The 18854-nt window shown below is 47.5% G+C and overlaps 1 pseudogene; it reads right to left on the reverse strand.

Annotated features, from left to right (window-relative positions):
* Positions 1 to 13988: 13988 nt before the first annotated feature.
* LOC111759478 (U1 spliceosomal RNA) lies at positions 13989 to 14141 on the reverse strand (annotated as a pseudogene).
* Between the last annotated feature and the right edge of the window lie 4713 nt (positions 14142 to 18854).

The raw sequence follows: 18854 nt of genomic DNA on the forward strand, positions 1-18854 counted from the left end.
CCCATAATGGTTTTAAACATAAGAAATAAAATTCAGGAAATTTAAAAAAAAAATAAAGTTAAAAATTGGGATTTAAAATATAATGAAAAATACCTAAGAAAAAAATTTTTTTGACATTTTGCCTTTCATCACTGTAAGATCTGTCATCCTATATGTACACTGACATTTTCTTCCATTTGTTCCCATAGTGTCTTACTTTTTTTCATTTTGTCTTCAAAGAAGTTTTAGGTCACAGTAAAGTCACATAAAAAATACAGTGGACCCCATTTACCCCACATCCTCCCTGTGTCCCCCTTCCCATATTAATCTTTTTACATGTGGGTGATACATTTCTTACAATTGATGAACGTAGATACTAACCATGGTCAATAGTTTACATTATGGTTTATATTTTTAATCATACATTTTTACAAAATTTGGTGAAATTTAACATGGCCTGTATCTATCATTGCAAGATCAATTAGAACACTTCCATTGCCCCCCAAATACCCCCTGTTCCATCTTCTATTCCTCCTTTCCCCTCAATTCTATAGTTAGCAAAAAAATCAGGAGAGGAACAGTTCAGTGGAGACATTGGTCTCAGCCAGAGGTAACATGACTTCTTAATTTAATAGGAGAGAAAGTGTAGACAATATTTGTGATTGCAAGGAATATTTGAAGAATTTATGATATGAAAGGGTAATTTGAAAATTGATGATCCATCTGTTTATTAGGAGGTTATTCTACTATTAAAAATGAGGCATTAGGTTAGAATAAGCATGATCAAAAGTCATGGAGAAGACTTCATGTATTTATTGAGAACAAAGCAATAATTCAATTATCAAGACACTAGATTTGCCAGATATATTTGAATGTCACTAGAGTAGTGAGTTTGTGTTTATACCAGGAACAATATCCTAATCTCATGATGTGTCAGAGGCAATCATGCAAAAATGCAGGTATTTGGGTCTTGATCACTAGAGGTAGCAGTTAGTACGAGGGACATAAGAAATTAAATGTTGAACTTGTAATGTTGAAATGTATAATTGGATTAAACTAGACAGTGAAAATCAGGAGAAAGTTAGGTCACAGGCTGATGTTTGGTGAGAGGCATGAAGGCATGAAGAGATTCCTGTGAACAAGCCAAAAGGGAAGTGGTCATGACCACAGGGTGTGGCCTCTGATGAGCAATGTGAGATGGGACAGTCCAGGTAAAGTCTAAGTGTGGTGAATAACATGCCAGGAATATAAGCTTGGCACACAGGCTGAGCAGCATTCAAATTCTAGCTGTGTAATCTTCTAGGCATGTAATTTGATCATGTTATTAAAGTTTGGTGAACTTCTCATCACAGCCTTTGTTAAATTGTTTAAGAAAAACAATCAACAGGATTACTGTGACAATAAATTAAAGGAAGCTATTGTAAATATTTTTCTTTTTCTAGACTTGAGGTAAAAATGGGTGTTTACATCATTTACGACATTAACATTTTTGTCCTTTGAATGCAGCTCATTATTAACAAAGTTTTAAGGGAAGAATTTACAGTTCATAAACAATTAATGTTTTTACACTTATGTATATTTATATATAAATAGAAGGATGTTGCAGCAATATTGATAAATATAGGACAGGATTTCAGCAAGCATTTTCTTAAAAGATCAAATGGGCAAACACCCATCCATCCTATATTTTCTGAGCCTCTTTGCCCTACAAGGATTGTGTCTCTAGGCACAATATTATAATCTATGTATTTCTGCTAATTTCTAATAAATGGTATTTTCAGAGCTGGACTTGGAGGATGGGTGACATTGGTCGCTCCAAATGAATACATTTTTAACTTATTAATTCCATCATGAAATAGATTTTAATTTGCATGAATGATATCCAAATGTACAGGAGAAATATCTAAAAGTCAAGCTTGAGGGAGAGATAATTCTTGAAATCCCAAGTGGGACAACCAAAATGATTTAGGGAAAGTGTATATAAAAGGGCAGAAACTGGAAGGATTGAAATGGGTGTTTTCCAGAGGACTGGGAGGGACACTGGTGAAACAATGAAGTCCCGATGTATGCAACATCATAGATGAATCTTGAGGACATCATGTTGAATGAAATAAGTCACATGCAAAAGACAAATCTTTTATGGCCTCAGTAATACAAACTAATAAGTAAACTCATGGAGCTAAGATCTAGAGCATAAGTTACCAGGAGAGACAATGAGGATAGATAATGGGGAACTGATACTTAATGAGTGCAGACTTTTTAATAAGGTTGACTGTAAAGGTTTTTAAATGGATACACATCATGGTAACAAATTATTGTGAGTGTTCTATATGGGCATGATTGTGGTTGAAAGGGGAAGTTTATGGTTGTTTATGTCAGTAGAAGGAAACTAGACAATGAACTTGGAACTATATAACATAATGAATTCAGTTGTGGTTGATGAATGTAGTCAATAATACAAATATAAGAATGCTCTTTAATGAACTATAATAAATGTATGCCACTCATACAAGATGCTAATAATAGGGTGTTATAGGGGAACAATATGATAATGCAAATTCTGACTATAGTTAACAGTAATGTTGTAATATTTTCATCAACTGTAACAAATGCACCTTAACAATGCTAAAGAGCATTAATAGAATGTCCCCCGCTCCCACCCTGCTTTTCGCTTCCTTATACTTTACCCGCCTGTTCTTTGTAACCTCTCTGTATTATGGCCCTTCTCAGCAGCAGCTTATGCTGCTGCCTCCCTCTGCCCCTTCTCCCAGCCACTGTTATCATCCCCCTCCCAGCTGTTGCTGTTCTCCCCGCCTCATTCCAACCGCCCTCATCCCGCATCCGCCCCGGCACAACCTCTGAAACCACCTCCTCTGCCATCAACTGCTTACGGCCTAAACCGCAGGTCCGCCCTTGCCTCTGCAGCCAATCCTCAGCTGCCCCGTGGACCTGCCCCTCCCACAACCTCCCCACTTCCACGAGGCTATAAAACCCCATGTACTTCCTCAATAAACCAGACCTGCGCATAGACCTCGTCTCCGTGGTTTCTTCCACCAAACCGCGCGTCCCCTCCAAGCCTTGAGCCGCCCACTGCCGCCCCGGTCCGGCCGTGGGCTCGGCCCGACCCCCAGCAGTGACCCGCCTGTGGTACCGCAGTGGCAGCCACAGCTGGCGCCCGGACAGGGACCCCAGTTTCGGCCCCTCGTTTGGCCAGTCCGCTGCTGACCCCTCGCACGGGACCCATCGCTGTCCTCCCGTGCCGCCGCTCAAGGTAGGGACTCTCCGGCGTTGCTCCCTTCACCCCCCTCCTGAGCCCCCTGCCGCGATGGGGGCCTCCCTCTCATCCCGTCAGGTTCCTCAAGTCCGCCTGCTCGCTGCCCTTTTAGAAACTCACCACGTCAAAGTCTCTCTCCGTCAGCTACAGCGGTACTGGGACCTTCTCCTACCCTTTAACCCTTGGCTCATCACCTGTGCTCTCTGGAGCCCAGAGACTTATGAACGTTTAATTCAGCGGGTGATGTCCGCTATGGAGCATGAGCGCAAGCAGTTTCCCCCTGGCCTTATCCCGGCCCTCGTTGCTATCCGCGCCTGTCTCCAAGGTATGCCCTCCCCTGCCTCTGCTCTCGCCTGTGAGCCTAGCCACCCTCTCACCTGCGATCCTGATGGAGACAACGATATTTGTTCTCTGTCCACCCAGCTCGAGGCTGCGCTCGAACTGAATCCCCCCACAGCCTCCGATCCGGACCCCAACCAAGATGGCGACCTTCCGCCTTCTTCCTCCCCGACTACGTCCTGCAAACAATGCCAACATGGCGCACTTCCTCCTTCTTCTTCCTCTGCGCCCTCTTCCCGCCTTTACCTGCCTCTTCCTGTTTCGTCACCATCCGGTCCCGCCCCGGATGCCTGCCGGCTGCCATTTCCCGCTAAACCGGAAGGGCCTCCGGCACCATCTTGGCCTGCGCCCGGAAGTGACGCGGCCACTCCGCCATCTTGGCCCGAGTCCGGAAGTGATGTCAGGCGTGACGTCTCCGTGCCGCCATCTTGGCCAGTCAAAAACACAGTTGCCGCCACGCCCTCCTGGCCGGCGCCCGGTGGTACCGCCAATGCCTCCATGGCCCGCTTCACCTCCTGCCTGCCCCAGCAATAGCGGGAGCGTCGTGAATCCCCCTCCGCCAGCATACAACACCGCCTTTCTCACCCCTCCCACTCCGCCTCTGGCTCAGATGTTCCCCCTCAATCCTGCTCGCACTCCGCAAAGCCCACAAGTGTGGATCCCCTTTTCCCCCAAAGACATCCAAATGCTCCGCAACGCGATAAAAGAGGATGGCCTTGCCAGCCCTCATGCTCAAGACATTCTCGAGCGTATGGCCATCCCTCGCTGCATCCCTTACAACTGGATCTCCCTAGCCCGAGCGATTCTCTCCCCCGGGCAATTCATTGACTGGCGAGCCCATCTCGGTGTCCTAATCGACAATCAGATTGGTGTCCTAATCGACAATCAGATTGCTGACAACGCGCGTCAGGGTGTGCATTACCCTGCAAACGCATTTCTCGGGTTCGGCCCTTACGGCCATCCCAGCGCCTACACTGCCACCCCGCCTGGGTTTTTCCTCCAGCTCCGTGACTGTGTTTTCCGAGCCTTCCGTTCGTGCGCCGCGGCCGCCCCAGAGCCCCTCGTGAAGCTTTTCCAAAAAGCCGAGGAGCCGTTTAACGAGTTCGTAGCTCGTGTGCAGGCCGCTGCAGAGAGGCGAGTTGTCGGCAACGCAGCCCGCGAGTCCTTCGTTAAGGACATCCTGCAGGAGGGGGCTAACCCAGCTTGCAAAGCCATCATTCGTCCCCTTCATGACAAGCCGCTCCAAGACTGGGTCCTCGCATGCTCCGGGGTTTCTGGGCAAGCATCTGCGCTTGCAGCGGCTATCGTCGCGGCAGTCCAAACAACCAACACCTGCTTCCGCTGCGGCGAATTGGGCCACTTCGCTCGTGAGTGCCCCAACCTTCCGGCTCCGCCGCAACCCATAGTCCCGCCTATGGTGCCACCACCGCGCCCTGTTCCTGCCACCCGGCCGCCCTCCACCCCCTGCCCGCGCTGTGGAAAAGGGTATCATTGGGCCCGCGACTGCCGCGTCCCGAGACAGCCTTTAAACGGGCAGCGGGGCAAGCCTCAGCCCCGCCACCAAGAGGCTCCAGTCGCCCCGTGCCAACCCCGCCCGTAGGCATCCACTGGTCCGTTCCCATGTCACCTGCTTCACAGCCGCGCCTCACCATCAAAGTCAATGGAAAGTGGATGGACGGCCTTCTTGACACCGGCGCCGAAATCTCCTGCATCCCACTCTCCCAAGCTCGTGACTTCCCACTCACAGCCGGACCCGTCGTCATAGGCGCCACAGGCCAGTCCTCCTCGCAACAGGTGACTGAAGATCTTGCCTGGCATGACACCGATGGACGGTCAGGGTTCTTCCGTCCCCTGGTTCTCAGGGATATCAAGCAAGTCCTTTGGGGGCGTGACATTCTTCACCAGTCAGGTGCCGTTCTTTTTACTTCGCAGCCATCGCTGCCCCCCCCAATAGTTTTGGCCATTGCTCGCGTTCAACCTCCAGCACCCGTTCCTCTGCAATGGGACACAGAGGAACCCATTTGGGTGGAGCAATGGCCTATGACTGCCCCAAAACTAGCTATTCTTCAAGACCTCGTGGAAGAGCAGCTCCGTGCTGGGCATGTTGAGCCCTCCACCAGTCCATACAATACTCCCATTTTCTTCATCATCAAAAAATCTGGCAAGCCACGCCTCCTCCACGATCTGCGAGAGGTCAACAAGCACATCAAACCCATGGGCTCTCCTCAGCCCGGCATGCCTCACCCGTCAGCCTTCCCGCGAGATTGGTATGTGGCAGTCCTCGACATCAAGGACTGCTTCTTCTCTATCCCCCTGCATCCGGATGACCGCCCACGGTTCGCCTTTACTGTTCCCCAGCCCAACCACCACCGGCCTGCCAAACGGTATCAGTGGAAAGTCCTCCCCCAAGGCATGAAGAACAGCCCTGCCATCTGCCAGCTGTTTGTGGCTACTGCTATTGAGCCCTTAACCCCCGAGGCCACTATCGTGCATTACATGGATGACATCCTTGTAGCCCATCCGAGCGAGCCAAAACTACAAGCTATAGTTGCCAGTCTTCTCTCCAATCTGGAAGATATCGGTCTTCAAATCAACATAGAGAAAGCCGTTTTCCACCCACCGTTTCAATTCTTGGGCTTTGAAATCTCGAAAACAGTCACGCCCATGGCACCGCTTATAAACGTCCCCAAAACCATGACGCTCCATGATCTCCAACAACTGTGTGGCCAGCTCAACTGGCTGCGCCCGTCGCTGCCAGTCACCACACATCAGCTGCAGCCTCTGTTTCAGCTCCTTCAGACCACTGGCCCACCATCACAGGCACCCACAAAGAGGGTCACCCTGTCGTATGAAGCAGAATGCGCCCTGGGCTGTGTCAACTCTGCCCTAATGGACTGTTTGCTCCAACGAATAGACCCAGACAAGCCATTTGCAGGACTCGTCCTTCCCACCCGTGGAACCCCCACTGGCCTCATCTGGCAGGACGGTCCACTCCTGTGGGTCCATTTAGCCAAAAGCAAGCTTCGCAAAATCACCCCCCAATCCATCCTGTTCGCGCAGCTCGCCATCGCCCTTGTTGAGTGCTCCACCCACCATTACGGGCGTCATCCAGATGTCATCATTTGGCCCCTTACAACTCAGCAGGTCACTCACTTGCTAAAGGACTCCATAGATATGCAGGCACTGTTCCTCCTATTCCCTGGCCCATTCGATAATCACTTCCCCCAGCACCGCCTCATACAAGGCCTCAGCACGCTCCCCGTCGCAGCTCCTGACCATTTCCTGTTCCCGTCCTCCAAGCCGCTCCCCAACGCCGCCATCACCTTCACCGATGCCTCCAAACACTCCCTTGCTATAGTCCTCTACAAGCCCAACTCCACACAACCCCTCTGCCACACCCGCCAACATAGCAGCTCTGTCCAAGTGGCCGAATTGAAAGCCGTCACTCTGGCTCTCCAATACCTCCAGGACCAGCCAGTAAATATCTTCACGGACAGTCTCTACTGCCTGCAGGTCTCTCGTATCCTTGCCTTTGCGGCCTTCCTGCCGCCTGCTAGCATCGGCAACCGGGACATCAACCTGGCCTTAGCTGACCTTCAACTCCTCTTAGAGAGGCGGCGACAACCCTGGTTCATTGCCCATGTTAGGAGCCACTCAGGCCTCCCAGGCCCCTTGGCTCACGGCAACTATCTCGCTGACCAGGCCGCCCAAGGTGCTTCCATCAATGCCCTCAGCCCCGCAGCTGCCGTAGGAGACATTATCAACCAGGCAAAGACCTTGCATGCGCGCTTCCATCTTGGTGCGCCCGCCCTCCATTGACTCCTCCCAGAACTTCCCATCGAGACATGTAAACATCTGGTGCGTGCATGCCGCTCCTGCGCACCTTTGCTGCCCCTGGGGCCACTCCAGCCCCAGGGTGTCAACCCGCGTGGATTGCGGCCCAACTCTAGATGGCAATTAGATGTCACTCATGTCGCTTCCTTTGGCTGATGGAAGTTCCTTCATGTTGCCATCGATACGTTTTCACACCTCTGCTATGCCGTCGCCCTCCCGGGAGAGTCTGCCAAGTATGCCACTCAAGCACTCCGGGAGGCCATCCTCTTTATGGGAGTCCCCTGGGACATAAAGACTGATAATGGCCCCGCCTATCGCAGCGCCGCCTTTGCCGAGTTTGTGAAGCTCTACAACATCACCCACCACTTAGGCATCCCATACAACCCACAAGGCCAAGGACTTGTTGAAAGAATTCACCAAACCCTCAAGACCCTCGTCCAGAAGACTAGAGAGACTCAACCCCATCTCACCCCGCATGAAACAGTCACACAGGTGCTCATCCAGCACAACCTGACGACCTTTGACTCTGAGGGGCTTTCGCCCATCCACAAGCACTGGGGGCCCTCTTACTGGCCCACTCCAGCCCCTCTCATCCTCTGGCGTGACCCGCTCACTAGCAAGTGGACCGGACCAGCGCCCCTTCTCACCCAAGGGCGAGGATTTGCCTGCGTCTTCCCGGAATCCGCACCCCAGCCTGTCTGGATCCCTGCTCGTCTTGTTAAGCCCTTCACCCCACACGGCCCTACCGACCTTCCACCTTCCGACCCCCTTCCCCCTGATAACTCCCCCCTGCCGTAATGATGGCCCCTCTCCGCACCTCACCCCCCCGTGAAGTTTTTCTCCTCTTGTCATTGCAGATGACGCCTCCAGTTGCCCAGTCGAGCCCGCCTGAGTCTGCCCCTCCTGCGCCATCACCCGTAGGGACCACGCCAGCTCTCTCTCGCTGCGAGCGGCGTCGGCGCCGCTTCCTTGCCCATCACCTGAGCCGCCTCTCCCTTGAAGATGATGACCCCGTTGAACAGCAAGTTCTCCAGCTCCTTCGTCGAGCCCGCGCTGCCCACACCCCCTGTCCCCCCACCCTCCCCCACCTCATTCATCTCCTTATCCTCATGCTGTCTCTAGCCTCCTCTGCTCAGAGCTCCACTTCCCACCAGCCATTCAACTGGACCCTCCAAACATTCCCAGAAAAACGCATTCTTGCTTATAATGTTACCAGTGTTGCCCCCTCCTTTTTCTCACACATTTGCCCCCTTGCAGGTCTCACCTACTACTATCGGTGCAAGCAGCCCGGATTCTCGAACACTGGCTCTCCGGGCGCCCCCACTTGTGGCGTTATCGCCCTACGCTGTTCCGGCGCTGCCAACGACCGACAAACTGATGGTCTTTCAGGGCCCTACAATAACGCCATCACTGGCTTTTACATCTGCCCTGCCAGCGCTCGAGGCTGTCATGATCCATCGCACTTCTACTGCCCCTCCTGGGAATGTGAAACCATGGCCTATGGTTGGTCTGGTGCCCCTAACAGAGACCCAAATCTTTCCTTCCGAGTCACCAATAGCACCCGGTGGGACCTCATCTGGCTGACTGTTAAAAACCCACACGACGATACCTGGCTGTCCGCCCGCCCCTATGGGCTCCGGTTGTATATGGACAACTACGATTACGGAGCTCTGTTTGAAATCCAAAAGCGCCCCGTCTCCGCCCCACCCTCAGCTATTGGTCCCAACCAAATTCTTAACCCTCCCCCCACGCCCACTGTCCATCTTCCGTCCCCGTCCGCTCCTCCCAATACCTCTTCCACCTTGGTTACTGCCATACCCTCTACAGGCCTTAATCCCCCGCCCCCGCTCCCCGTATGCAGCCGCACCCTCTCCTCCACTCCAGCCCCTACTTCAAACTCCTAAATGCCTCCTATTCCTCCCTCAATGCCTCCCACCCTAACCTCACCCGCTCCTGCTGGTTGTGTCTTTCCCCCAGCCTCCCCCTTTACGATCCACTTGCAATCCCCTCACCACTCTTCAATTCCTCTGACGACGATGCCCCTTCTTCCTGCAATTGGAATAAGTCCACCCATGTCCCGCTTACTCTCACACACATCTCTTCCAAAGGCCTATGCGTCCACTCCCGCTCAACCCCCACTCCTAATCTTCCCGTTTGCTCCAACTACACCTTCCCCAATGCTTCCACCAAATACTTAGTCCCCCTAAACACCACCCAGTGGCTCTGCTCCTCTACTGGACTCACCCCATGCCTATCTGTCGCTACCCTCAATACGACCAACGAAATGTGTGTCCTCATTCTCCTTACGCCCCGAGTCATCTATCACACCCCAAGACATTTCTTTGAAGCCTTCGATCACACCCAAGAAGCTATCTATCTTCACAAACGCGAACCTATCACTGCTGTGCTCACTGTCACTTCCCTCTTAGCTGCAGCTGGAGCAGCCACTGGTGTCGCGGCCCTCGCCACTCAAACCTCCGCCCTCCAAAACCTCAGACAGGCAGTCGATACTGACATCATCTACCTCCGAGATGCAGTCAAGTATCTTAAGGACTCTCTCAATTCCCTTTCTGAAGTTGTTCTACAGAACCGTCGAGGCCTTGACCTCCTCCTCCTCAAAGAAGGTGGCCTGTGCGCAGCTCTAGGAGAAGAATGCTGCGTCTATGCCAACTACACCGGCTTAGTAGACTCCAGCCTAAAAGAACTCGAGAAAGGCCTTAACCAACGCCAACGTGAGCGAGCCCAGGCCGCCGGCTCCTGGGGCTTCCTGCAGCCCCTCCTCCCGTACCTCCTGCCTCTACTGACCCCAGTCTTACTCCTCGTCCTAGGCCTTACCATCGGTCCCTGGGCCATTCGGCGAATCATTCGCCTTGCTAAAGACCAAGCTAACAGCATCTTTTCCTCCTTCGTTCAAGTCCACTACCAATGCTTAGCCACCTCAGAGCCCAACCCTCCACGCCCACGCGCCACTCGGCGCCCCCGTCCCTCCCAGTGTTGCACCTCCCACGTTTAGCTCCCAAAGTTCTCCCCTCCCCGAGGAGGCCCGGCACGCCCAGGTGTGGCTCACGAGGGTGGCAAGAGGCGGCCATCGATAGGGCCCATCGTGGCTGCCTCGAGCTGCGGGTACGGGTTCTCTGCCCTCCGCATGGGGAATCGGGCGTTTCAGCCGCCCTCCCCTCTGCTCACGCCCCCCTCGTGCCCCCCACGCCCCCTGCCGGTAGCCCCTCCTCGTTCCTTTCTCTCCTATTTCCCCTCCTCTCACCCCCCTCATCTTTCCTCCCCACAAAATGTCAATCCCGCAAAGCCTGCACTTTCTTTAAAGCCGTCAATGTCCCTTATTTTCGAAAAAGGGAGCAATTGTCCCCCGCTCCCACCCTGCTTTTCGCTTCCTTATACTTTACCCGCCTGTTCTTCATAACCTCTCTGTATTATGGCCCTTCTCAGCAGCAGCTTATGCTGCTGCCTCCCTCTGCCCCTCCTCCCAGCCACTGTTATCGTCCCCCTCCCAGCTGTTGCTGTTCTCCCCACCTCATTCCAACCGCCCTCATCCCGCATCCGCCCCGGCACAACCTCTGAAACCACCTCCTCTGCCATCAACTGCTTACGGCCTAAACCGCAGGTCCGCCCTTGCCTCTGCAGCCAATCCTCAGCTGCCCTGTGGACCTGCCCCTCCCACAACCTCCCCGCCTCCACGAGGCTATAAAACCCCATGTACTTCCTCAATAAACCAGACCTGCGCATAGACCTCGTCTCTGTGGTTTCTTCCACCAAACCGCGCATCCCCTCCAAGCCTTGAGCCGCCCGCTGCCACCCCGGTCCAGCCGTGGGCTCAGCCCGACCCCCGGCAGTGACCCGCCCACGGTACCGCAGCGGCGGCCACAATAGAAGAAATAAAGAGTATGGTAACCTTCTTTTTGAAGTAATGAAAATGTTCTAAATTCATTGTGTTGATGAATGCAAAGTTATGTGATTATGCTGAGAGCCATGGATTGTATGTTATGAATGGAGTGTGTGGAGCACAAATAATTAAAACTTTTAAAAAGAAAAAAATCTAGTAATAATGTCATTCAATTCCTGCCTAGATGTTAATAATTTGGAAGATTTTCTTGGTTATTCAAGTCCAACACTAGTGCCTACATTGGGCTCACAAAAATTTACTTTTCTAACATCAAAGTATGATATACTCATTCATTATACAATATTATTAGTGACATCTACTCTCCCAGTCATTGACTCATGCGGAGTAGAAATCATGTATGTCAATGTCATCTTTTATAACAAATCTTGGCAAAAAGAGCAGCTCAAGAATTTTATTGGCTGAATTACAGATTTTATTTTCAGGCATTTTGTGATGTTTAAGAAAACATCCACAAGGTAGTACTTCAAGAGATATAAAGAAGTATGTGTCAGCATAAATACAGGCAGATTGACCAATGGAACTGAATAAAGACCTCAGAAATAGACCCTCACAGCTACAGTGAAGGGATTTTTTATGAGGCTATCAAGTCACCCCAGCTGGACTGGAAGAGTCTATTCAATAAACGGTGTTGGGAAACTAATAGCTATATCCAAAAGAAAGAAATGTGACCCATATCTCACACCTTATACAAAAATTAACTCAAAATGTTTCAAGGGCCTAAATATAAAACCAACAACCATAAAAAATACTAGAAGATGTTATAGAGAAAGAGCTTCAAGATCTTGTGGTGGGTGGTGGCTTCTTAAACCTTACATGCAAAGCACAAGCAAAAAAGGAAAATATAGATAAATAGGGCCTCTCAAAATTAAACACTTTTGTACCTCAAAGGACTTTGTCCAAAAGGTGAAAAGGCAGGCAAGTATATGGGAGAAAATATTTGGCAATCACATATCAAATAAGGATATAATATCCATGATATATAGAGATCATACAGCTCAACAATAAAAAGACAAACTACTGGATTTTAAAAATCGGCAAAAGATTTGAAAAGACAATTGTCCAAAGAGGAAATAAAAATGAAGAAAAAAAACCACATGAAATATTGCTCAACATCAGTAGCAACTAGGGAAATTGAAGTCAAAACTACACTGAGAGAGAATTGTGAAAAGATGGTATTAGATTAGGCAGGCAAGACTCAATTCTCTCACAAAAAACAATGGAGAAAGTGTCAAAAGCTATCTGAGGGAAAGGCTATGGGGGTCAGCAAAACAGTACAGTGCTACACAAGTGTCAGGAGGGTAAGGGACAGGGAGAGGAAGAATCCAAAACAACAAATGCCAGTTACCAAATGCCTGCAGTGTTTGGGCTGGCTCCCCTCCTCACCCCAAAGATATTAAGCTAGGGTAAAACCCCTGGTTCACTGCAGTTGACTGAGACAGAAACAGATTTCTTCCTCCCTTTGAGCTCTGCGGTCGCCCCTCGGGCTGAAGTGTGGTTTGCTGACCTGGCGGCGGCCGCGGTAGGCCTATTCCAAACTGCTGCCCCTGTAATAGGGTGGTTGGTCGGGCCCACCGCCACCCCTGAAGGAAGCTCGGCATGGGCGCAGAGTGCCCTCGGGTCTCCCCTTCTCAGCAGCCATGCTTCCGTGGCCGCCCCTCCTCCCAGATAGCGCCACACGATGCCTTCTTTCTCCCTGTGCAGGCGCAGGGCGGAAAATTCCAGTCTGCCCTTTTCCCTCCCCCTGACAGCAGCAACAGCCAGGCGTGGGCGGGAAACTCAAGTCTGCCCTCCACCCCAGCAATAGCAGCCACCAATCCCTAAACCCTGCCACTTCCCCCAGCAACAGCAGCCACCAATCACTAAACCCTGCCACTTCCCCCAGCAACAGCAACAGCCAATCCCTAATCACCACCCCTCCCCCATCCAGTACCTCCCACTGACCTTTCTCTGGCAACCAATCAGAACAGGGCGTGACTTCGGCCAATCAGCCTTCCCCAGCCCCTATAAAACTGTTGCCTCTCCCTCAATAAAGTTGGACTTGTGTGTTTACCTTGTCTCCGCGGTAGTTCTTCTGCCGTGCGCCCTCCAGTCCTGAGAGCCCCCGACAAGGGCCTGGCCTCCCTTGTCCCCAGTTTGTCGCCTGCTTCTCCGGGCAACCCCCTTGTCGCCGGCTTCACCGGGCGACCCCATCAGCCGAACCGCGCAACCCCTGTGAGACCGACCCCTCGTCTGCTGCCGGACCGACCCCTCGTCCCAAGCGGGACCGACCCCTCATCCTGAGCTGGACTGACCCCTCGTCCGCAGCCAGACCCCACCTCTACCGACCGAGCAAGCCACCGCAGAGCTCATTCAAGGCAAAATGGACAAGGAGGTGGGAGGCTTTTTGTGAATTTGGCCAGCAAAGCCCCATAAGAATCTCAGCTCTAGATAGACCAAGACACAGGAAAGCCAAGACTGAAACACTTCCATGGAAACATGTGGTGTTGAATGCCATCTGCCAACATGTCTGAAAATTGGATGGGAAAAAAAGTTTCTACTTCTCTCTGTATCCTATGTATCCTAACCACTGGGAGAAAATCTACACCCCATTGGTGAACCCTTGGTCTGATTTTGATAACCTCAGCTGGGTGATTTTTTTAAAAATTGGAGAACACAAATGCAGTCACCCACTATCACAAATTTGGCAGGAGATTTTCCCATACTCAGAGAAATTGTACATCCAGAGTACAATGGGTAGACCTCACCCTGGGAAAAACCACCTTCATGATCTTTGTATCTCTCCTGCTAGGTAAGTATGGGGTAATTTGAAGAACATAGAATAAGTTGAAACAAATAACAAAGAAGAGCTGTGAAAAAAAAAATGGAAGAGAGAATTTGGCCATCAGAGTAAATTCACCAACAGATTCAGATAGCTAGACATCAGCAAATAATCACAAGCCATACTAGGAAAGAGGAAGAGATGGTCCAGCCAAAGAAACAAACCAAATGACCTGAAGAGATACAGGATTTAAGATAATTCATAAGTGATAATCACACAACTCTCCTAAATCAATTCAAAGAATTTAAAGAAAATATGACTAAAGAAATAAAGGATATTAAGAAGATACTGAGTGAGCATAAAGAACAATTTGAAAGCTTACAAAGAAAAGTAACATACCTTATGGGAATGAAAGACATGATGGATGAGAATAAAAAGATATTGACATATATGAGCAGATTTTAAATTGCTCTAGGACAGAATTAGTGATTTCAAAGACACAATATCTGAATTGAAAGGTCAGGAGAACAGAAAGAGAAGAGAATGGAAAAAATAAAACCGAGTTTCAGAAAATTGAATGGAAATGAGAAATGTTTATATACATTGTCAGTGCGCTGGAAGGAGAAGAGATTGGAAATGGGGAGTAAGGAATATTTGTGGAAATAATGATTGAAAACTTCCCAACCCTTCTGAAAGACATATATATCAATATCCAAGAAGGACAATGCACCCCAGAAAGAATAAATCCAAATAAACCTACCCTGAGACACCTACTATTCACAATGACAAATATCAGAGATAGAGAATTCTGAATGCATCAAGAGAAAAGGAAAGCAACACATACAAAAAATACTTGAAAGGATTAAGTGCAGAACCCTCATCAGAAACCATGGAGGATAGAAGAATTCTCTATCTGGCAAAACTGTACTTCAAAAATGAGGGTGATTTCAATGTTTTCACAGACAAATAAAAATTGATGAAATATATTACTGAAAGACCAGAATTACAAGAGATACTGAAGGGAGTGCTGCAGCTTCCAAGGAAAAAGCAACAGTGAGATTTTCAGAAGAGTATAGAAATGAAGATATTAGGAAGGGTGAAAATTAAAGTGTAAAAAGGCAGACAATAGAATGATATTCTGAGGGAAACAAAGGACAAAATGGATGATGTAAGTAATGCCTTTATAATAATAACATTAAATGTTAATGGTTTAAACTCCCCAATCCAAAGACATAGACTGATAGAATGAATTTAAAAATATGAGCCATCTATATGTTTTCTACAAAAGACCCACTTCAGATATAAGGTCACAACCGGGTTAAATGTAAAATGTTGGAAAAAGATATTTCATGCAAATAGTAAACAAAAGAGACTGGAGTAATGATATTAGTATTGGACAAATTTCAAGCAAAGAGCTGTTCTAAAGGATGAAGAAGGTCATTATATATTTTAAAAGAGGCCATTCACCAAGAAGAAATAGCTGTATTAAATATTTATATATCTAACCTGAGTGACCAAAGATACATGAGGAACACACTGGTAAAACAGAAGGGAGAAATAGATGCCTCTATAGTAATAGTTGGAGACTTCAATACACCCCTCTCAGTATTGGATAGAAAATTAGGACAGAGGATAAATAAAGAAAGAGAGTGTGAATAATATGATAAATGAACTAGACCTAACAAACATCTATGAAGCACTGCATCTCCAAACAGCAGGGTGTACTTTACTTTTCAAGTGCTCATCAATCGTACTCCAAGAGAGACCATTTGTAGGTCACAAGACAAGTGTCAATAAATTTATAAAGACTGAACCTATATAAAACACTTTATCTGATAATAACGGAATGAAGCTGGAAATCAGTAATGGATGGAAAAAGGGAAATTCTTAAACATATGGAGACTAAACAACACACTCTTAAATAATCAGTGGGTTAAAGAAGAAATTAAGAGAATTCAGCAAATATCTTGAGATGAATGTAATGAGAACACAGCATATCAAAATTTATGGGATACTGCAAAGGCAGTGTTAGATTAAAAAAGAGGAAAGACCCAGAACTGAAGATCTAACTGCACACTTGGAGGAACTAGAAAAAAAAAGCAACAAACTAATGCCAAACCAAGCTGAAGGAAAGAAACAAAAAGAAACACAGATTCCCTAACACAGATTCCTGTGCCACTGACAGCAACAGAAGCAGACAAAGAAGATGCAGCAAATAGACACAGAGAACAGACAACCAGGGTGGGCAGGCGGGAAGGGGAGAGAAATAAACAAATAAATAAATTTTTTAAAAAAAGAACAAAGAAACAATACAGAAAAATAAGAAAACCAAAAGTTGGTTTTTTGAGATCAACAACATCAACAAACCCTTACCTAGACTGACAAAGAAATAAGAGAGAAGACACAAATAAATATAATCAGAAATGAGAGAGGGGACATTACTACTGATCCTGCAGAAATAAGAGAGATCATAAGATGATACTATGAACAACTGTACATGAATAAAACAGAAAATGTTGAGGAGATGAATAATTTCCTAGAAACACATGAACCACCTACACTGGCCCTGGAAGAATTGGAAGAGCACAACATATTGTAAGAGATTGAAACAGTCATCAAAAACCTCCAAAGGGTGGCGGACTTGGCCCAGTGGTTAGGGTGTCCGTCTACCACATGGGAGGTCCGTGGTTCAAACCCCGGGCCTCCTTGACCTGTGTGGAACTGGCCCATGTGCAGTCCTGATGCACGCAAGGAGTGCCCTGCCATGCAGGGGTGTCCCCGCCTAGGGGAGCCCCACGAGCAAGGAGTGTGCCCCAAAAGGAGAGCTGCCCAGCATGAAAGAAAGTGCAGCCTGCCCAGGAATGGCGCTGCACACATGGAGAGCTGACACAACAAGATGACTCAACAAAAAGAAACACAGATTCCCGTGCTGCTGACAACAACAGAAGCAACAAGAACATGCAGCAAATGAACACAGAGAACAGACAACCAGGGTGGGAGGTGGGGGGTGGAAGGGGAGAGAAATAAAATAAATAAATAAACCTTTAAAAAAAAAAACCTCCAAAGGATGAAAAGCCCGGGACCAGATGCCTTAACAGGTGAAATTACCAACCATTCAAAGATGATCTAATACAAATCTTGCTCAAGCTCTTCCGAAACACTTCAGAAGGAAAGAATACTACCAAACTCTTTCATGAAGCCAACATCACCCTATTACCAAACCTAGATAAGGATATTAAAAAAGTTTTAAAATTCCACACCAATATCTCTAATGAATAGAAATGCAAATATCCTCAACAATATACTTGCAAATAGATTCCAAAAGCACATTCAAAGAGTTTCACACCAGGAGCATGTGGGTTTTATCCCAGGTATGGAAGGGTGGTTCAATAGAATAAGATCAATTGTTGTAATAATCCATATTGATAAGTTGAAGAAGAATAATCACATGATCCTATTCATTGATGCAGAAAAGGTATTTCACAAAATACAACAACCTTTCTTGTTAAAATCTCTCGAAAGATAGGAATAGAAGGAAGCTTTCTCAATATGGTTAACTATAGATATGAAAAACTTACAGCTACCCTTGTACTCGATGGGAAGGACAACACTTTCCCACTGAGATCTAGAACAAGATTGTAGGCCTACTGTCACCACTGTTACTCAATATGTGCTATAAAAAGACAAACTAAGCAATTAAAAATGGGCAAGTGACTTGACAAGATAACTGTCTGAAGAAGAAATACAAATGGCAAAGAAACACATAAATAAATGTTCAACATCACTAGCAATTAGGGAAATGCAAATTAAAACCACAATGAGATATCATTTCAAAACTATTAGATGTAATAGTTGTAAATGTTGGAGGGGATGTGAGAGAGTGATGCTTATTTACTGTTGGTGGGAATGCATAATGGTACAGCTACTGTGGAGGACTGTTTGGCAGTTTCTAAGGAGGTTGTATATAGACTTGCCATGTAACCTGACAATATCATTACTAGCTATAAACCCAGTAGGACTGAGAGCAGAGATACAGATGTCTGCACACCAATGTTCATATTAGGATTATTCACGATTGCCAGAGGTTGGAAACAACCCATGTGTCCATCAGTTGATGAATGGATTAACATTTGTAGTATGTGCACATGGTGGAATGTTATGCAGCTATAACAAGATATGAAGTCATGAAGCATATGACAACATGGATTAACATGGAGGATATTATTTTGAGCAAAGCATGCCAGACATAAAAGGACAAATACTGTATGATTATGCTATTATGAACTAAATATATTGTGTAAACTTAAGGAGTTAATAATTAGAATACAGGCCACCAGAAAATAGAATGAAGACAGAGAATGGAAAGCTGAAGGTTAATCTGTGCAGAACTGGTAAAAAGGTTGTTTGTAAATCTTAGAAAATTAATAGAAATGGTGAGAGCACATCATAGTGTTTGTAACTAGCAGAGCTATTATATGGGTTTGACAATGGTTGAAGGTCTGAGGTCATGTACATTACTAGAAGGAAAGCTAAAAACTGTAACATGGGACTGTGTAACATAGTAAAACCTAACATAAAACACGAATATGGGTGATATTGCATACATAAAACTGTTTTTACAAATTATAAATAAAAATAACCTAGAAAAAATGAAAAAGAATAGCTATGTATGACAGGGGAAGCATAGAGAGATTGGGAGGTGCTGAGATTATTTTATTATTATTATTATTATTACTACTATTATTATTGGA

The sequence above is a fragment of the Dasypus novemcinctus genome, chromosome 1 (genome assembly GCF_030445035.2).
Source record: "Dasypus novemcinctus isolate mDasNov1 chromosome 1, mDasNov1.1.hap2, whole genome shotgun sequence".
In the NCBI taxonomy this organism is placed as follows: domain Eukaryota; kingdom Metazoa; phylum Chordata; class Mammalia; order Cingulata; family Dasypodidae; genus Dasypus; species Dasypus novemcinctus.